This window comes from Haliotis rubra, unplaced genomic scaffold (assembly GCF_003918875.1).
Source record: "Haliotis rubra isolate DU_JTF1 unplaced genomic scaffold, ASM391887v1 Scf154, whole genome shotgun sequence".
NCBI classification, from domain to species: Eukaryota; Metazoa; Mollusca; class Gastropoda; order Lepetellida; family Haliotidae; genus Haliotis; species Haliotis rubra.
The window spans coordinates 1672465-1678768 of NW_025765492.1; positions in this window are offsets into that span (position 1 = coordinate 1672465).

Here is a 6304-nt window from a genome sequence, read left to right on the forward strand (position 1 = left end):
ATATTCTTTCAAGTGAAGTAATAAAAGTGTTGGGTGGATTGGGTAATGTGTTAAAAATATGTACTAATTTTGTAACTGCTAATGTTTTGATAACTGTAATGTTCTCCAGACTGCCAATAGTCTATTACTTTCTTCATGCTTTTTTCTAGTAGTACTCACCCATAGGTCATATGGCGTTGAAGTAAATGTGATACCTAATACCTCAAATTCGTGTCTGTGCCATTTTGTTTTTATATCATTGCATAATCTTTCATCACTACCTTCTTTTGATCCTATCCCGATTGCTTTAGTTTTATCAAGTTTTATCTTAAGACACGACATCTTGTAAAAGGTATTCAATGTATTGATAGCAGCATACAGACTATCTTCTGAGCCATCGAGAAATAATTCTGTGTCATCAGCATATTGTCCAAGATTGTATTCTTTATCATCTATAGTAATTCCTTTTATGTCCTCATTTCCTCTTTTCATGAAACCTACAATTTCAGCTACAAAGAGACATAGGTAAGGGGATATGAGGTCCTCTTGTCTGCACCCTCTTTCATTTGAAAACAAATCTGATAAATGGCCATTTTTAACTATACAGGATGTTGTGTCTAAAGTTAAGAGATCTATCCAGCTCCTTGGTTCCTTTTTCCAATACTAAATCAATAAACCTTTATGAGACAGTATCAAAAGCCTTCTCGAAATCAATCAAAATCAGTAAACCTGGAATATTTCATTTTTGGTTTCAAACATGATATCATATAGTAGTCTTGTGTTTTCACTAATGGTTGTCCCTAGAATGAATCCAGTTTGATAACCATGAAAAAGTGAGTCTAATGTTTTCTTTAATCGGTTTGTAAAACAATTGCTGATTATCTTATAAAGGGCATTTAAAAGAGTTATTGGCCTCCATTTCTTTTAGAAAAGATCTATCTTTATTTGGTTTAGGGATATAACTCACCTTTTCATAGTAAAAGACCGTTTCCTTTCAGTTGAGACTTCTTTAATAAATATAAAAATCTAAACGTTTAATTCTTTTCACAAAAAAATGAAAAAAATCTATTGGAAAACCATCAATTCTTGGACTTTTGTTATTTTTCATATTTCTGACTGCAGACGTTATTTCATCTAAATCAATATCTTTTTCAAGTGTGTTTCTCATATCATCATTTAGAGTGGGAGTTATAACATTCTGTACACCTATTTCTTCATTCAAGTCTTTATTTGCTGTAAATAATTTCTTATAAAACCATTTGACTTCATTCAGAATTGAAAAGCTATCAGTAATTTCCTTATCATTATCTGTTTTAATTTTATTAACTGATTTGCTGCCAAATGTCTGTTTTCTAGGTTACAAAAATAATCAGTTGGTTTTTCACCTTCTTCATATCATAATATTCTGTTCCGGATTTGTATTCCTCTTATTTCTTCTTCCTTTAGTTTTTGTACTTCTATTTCATGTTTTGAGAGTTCAGAAAGCAAAGTTTCATCAATATTTTGAAATCTTTCCTTATTGTGTCTTCACCACCCTTAATTTTAGTTTCTAGTTCTGTCTTCTTTTTGTTATTTTATTTTTTAAGGAATGATGAAACAGATATTGATATTCCCCTGACCTACATTATAAAGGTCTCTAAAAATAAGCTGTCATCAATTTTAAGTTTGATTCCACTGTTATCAGAGTCATTATAGTTATCAGTTATTTCAGTTTCTGAGTATTCTTCTATTGTTTCCCTTAAAATGGAGTTAACCAATTTTCCGTAATCAGGATGAAGTAATGAAGTGTTGAATTTCCAGTACGCACGCCCTCTTTCCTGACTAATAGTGTTTGAGAAGGTGATGAGTTTTATAAGCTGGTAGGATATCAGAATCCAGACTTACATGATACATGTCTTGTGAAAGTAAAATAAAATCTGGGCTTGCTTGTTGTCTGTGATTTTTTCCCCAGCAAGTGTACTTCCGAGAGGAATTATTTAGGTCCCACCAAACATCTATAAGGTCATGTTGTACAATTTTCTCTAAGACAGTTTTTCTGGATTTTGGCTTATTAACATGTTTATAATTGTCTAAATCTACTGATGGATCAAGGACCAAGTCCAGCCCCCAACAATGACTAAGGAGTCATTTTGAATGAGAATATGTCTTCAAATAGTTTTATAAAGAAGTTTGGGTCACCATTGTTAGGTCCATATAATAAAAGTTAATGTAAATCTTTTACCATCAACAGTTATGTCTGCCATTATAAAGTTACCGTTTTCACCTTCAAAGGATCTGTGAATAGTGAGGTCTACATCTTTATTAATTAGTATTGCCACTCCTCTGGCATAAGACGTGAAAGGTGCAATAATGCTTTAGTAGGCCCCATTCATTTCTCATGACATTAATAACATCTTTAGCTACATGGATATCTTGTAAGCAGATAATTGAATAGATGTAATTCTGTTTTCTATATATATCCATGACTTCCTTCCTCGTATTTCTATCTGCTACAGTTGGCAGAAATAAGTTTTATCTTCTTTATATTATTTATAGCCATCTAATTGTAGCATCAAAAGTTTTATGAAGGGATAGGTCAGAATAGTTACCGGTTAAGGCTCAGTATTTCACTAATATATTGAAATGGGAGTGTTTATAATGTAGTACAGTGTCAACTAATGGGAAGAGACTATTGTTTTGATAACAAAAATAAAAGAGAAAGGAAGGAAAAAGAAAACGCAAAAACAAAGAAAAGGGTGACATTGCCCGTTTTTTTTTCCAAACCCTGTCCTCATTCTGATTGATGTTCTAACAGGTTGGTTTCCATGAATCGAGTGGTCAGTACCGGGAGTAAGTCTTAAAAAAATACAAGCCATTTGGGTACATCTGCAATACATGTTTGCCAAATCTTTATGACTAACTCCGTATCATTATCATCATCTAAACTATTAAATAAAAAAAGCAAGAGTAAACTATGTTCGTGTTTCTTTGGAATAGTTTTGTGAAGGATTAAATGGGGTATACTAGTTCTGCATGGCTTATTTAGCACAAATATATTACTTTTATTCTCTGGTTCATTTACCAGACCTACAAACTGTATCTTTCAAATGTTACCATGGAAACTACACACTTTAGTATGTGTAGGAAAATGGGGTTTTGTTGGGAATAAGAGTTACTTTCTTTTCACATTATTGGGGTTGTAATATATATATTTAGTGGGAAGTTTTACGTAGCAGTTTCCGGGATTTCTTCAGAGGTTGCTTGTAGTTAATAAAATTCCGCTTTTTACCTTCGTTTGGCTGTAAAATTCCGTTGGAATTATTCCTTTCCCGGACAGTTTACAGTCACGGCATGCGCTGCCATGCCGTGCACAGATTGCCGTGGCCCGATGTGTTTTCTGTTTGCATTCCGAGTGCGGTATGGTAGAGCTGTCGTGATTGGTCGGCTGACTCCATTGCAGGCCAAAGGGAGTTAGGCTACTTCTCCCGGGTCAAAGGTTAGCGCGCGGGGTATTTAAGGGCCTGTAACGCTCAGAGAAGTCGCTTGCTTCAGGACATCCTGACCGAACAGTAAGTCGGGAGGTCTTCCTCCTTTCCCTAGGTTTTGTATAGGATTATTTTGCATGTAGAGTAGGAGAATATTTAGTGGGTTGGGGGAAACGATAGGATTAGAGTAGGCTTTGTATGTAGGAATTAATTAGTGAGGACTTTCTTTTTCTTTGGGTTTCATAGACTGATAGTTGTGAGGATGTGTGATGCTGGCTTCTGTTTATTTTGTTGAGTTTGGCTTAGTTTGTTTTTATTCATTAATAAACTGTATTTATTTGGTGAAATCTGAACTTTGTTCTTATTTTGTGAAGAATCTTTAACAATGACTTGAACTACCATAGAACCTGAAATAAGGTCCATGAAAGGTTCCGTTCTCCAGGCACAAGATTAACATCTAATTAAAAATACACAACGCAAAGTCCACAACGGAGAGCGTTAAATAACAACATCGAACCTTGATATATGAACCTTACTGTCACTGGGTGACCTCCCTCAGCGGAGGCGCCTATTACAGATTTGGTGCCGAGACCAGGATTGTTTTGTCATTTTCTTAGTGAAAACTAATTGATTCTTGTCAGAATAAGTAACATTGTTTCCGTAAGAAAAATAAAAATCCCAAAACAAGTAAAGTATTACATTTTGTATTTATATTATGTGAATCAAGGTCTGTTTCATCATACAGGTATATCCTGTAGAAACTGATTAGAGGTCATCAAGTACATTCATAGAGTACGTTTAGAAGCAGAATTGTAAAGTTCTTGGTTTTGCAGCATCTATAGTCAAACAAAATGGCATCAGGGGAGACACGTGATTTATATTCCATGGCACATGATCGGGTTGAGTCCCCTCCAGATAATCTGGACCATGCTCTTATTGACTTGTCAGATTTAGGTCAAGTGGGATTTGCAACCTCTACACCTAATGTTTGTCGTTCAGTTGAAAACATTGGTTCATCTCATGCACTCCCAAGTGTTAGTACACAAGCCGGTAATAGTGAGATAATGGGTATTTCATCATCTGTGAATGAAGCAATGCTGAATTTTCAGCAAGGGTCAGCTTATGGTAGAAGTGATAGACAGGATAGACGTTCTGTACATTTTGGTGTTCCATTTGTAGATAGACACTTTGACAGGCAGAATGAATTCTGTAGATACAATCAGAGGGCACCTTCAGCAGCAGGATTGGTTCCTGGTCCGATGTCGAATACTTCTTTGATAGATTCTAACTGGACAGGTGATAGGGTTTATCATAGTGATGGTGATAGCTCATTTGTGCAACCATTTGTGACGAAACCTACCCATCGTGAAGTTAGACCGGATACTTTTGATGGTAAAAGTTGTGAATGGCCGGATTTTCTTGTTTATTTTGAACAAGTTGCTGCATGGAATGGGTGGTCTAGTGGAGAAAAAGCACAACAGTTAACTATGTGTTTACGAGGTACAGCTCAAAAACTTCTCAGTAGCCTTACGCTATTACAGTTGAGTGATTACAGTGCAATTAAAGGTGTACTAACTCAGAGGTTCAATCCTAGAGAAAGAGGTGTAGCTTTTCGGACTGAGTTTAGGAACCGTAGACTGGGCAAGGATGAGTCGGTGTCTGACTATGGTTACCAGTTGCTGAGATTGGCACTTTTGGCGTATCCAGATGCCACCTTTGTTTCGCTTGAGCCACATGTCATAGACCAGTTTTTGACAGGGTTGTTGAATTTCAATATGAAGAAACACATTACGTTTGCACATCCCCAAACATTAGAGGAAGCAATTGCTCATGGTGTAGAGTTTGAGGCAGTTGAGGGACAAAAAAGCAGGAAACCTGAAACGTGTGAGCGGATTGCCAGGGTTTCCGAACCAGTGTCAAATGAGGGTTTGACTGTGGATGCTGTTGTCAAGTTGATAGATCAGCGTTTAGAAATATTTGCAAAATCATTCCAGAGGCCAAGGAAATTTGCATGTTATGTTTGTCAGGATCCTGGACATATGAGAGATAAATGTGCACATGTAGCTAAGTTAGACTTACCTGGACCTGCTGCAACAAAACCAAATGGGGGGAACTAAGTCAGGCTGGGATCGAGGTCGAGATTCCAGCCAATGTCAAGCAGAATGTTAGGCCGACTGAAAGTTGCACTGCTGGGAAGATGTCATCACATGTAGGAGAAATGCGTTCAAATATGCGAGAGCCAGTAGTATTGCGTGCTAGTACTAGTGGTAAATCATGTCTTTTTCTGGATATTGAGCTTGGGTCAGATATATGTACAGTACTTGTGGATACAGGTTCTCCTGTTTCAATACTATTATATCAGGATTTCCAGAAGTTGGGTCTCAATGATTCCACTTTGAGTGTCATTGATAGGGACATTTTCACAGCGAATGGTACTCCGGTTCATGCGTATGGTTGTGCAACATTTGAGTTTACTGTTGGTAGAGCACAGTTTGTGCAAGAGTTTGTGGTTGCAGACCTAGGACATTTGAGAAGTATCATTGGTATGGATTTCTTTGAGACGTATGATTGTGAAATCAAGATCAGAAAGAAGGTGCTTAGTACTTCACAGGGTAAGCTCAAGCTTTACAGTAAGAAAACATACAGCTGTTCTCGTATTCTTGTGAAGGACAAAGTTGTTGTTCCTGAAGGTGCAGAAAGATGTATTGAGTGTAAAAGGGTAGGTCCCTTTTCATATGAACATGGTTTGATTGAACCAAATAACCAGTTGCGAAGTAGAGGTCTTTTTGTGGCTAGGAGTTTAGTTAGACCTAAGGATGATAAGGTTGTGGTTTCAGTTTTAAACCTCAGTAACAAGGGAG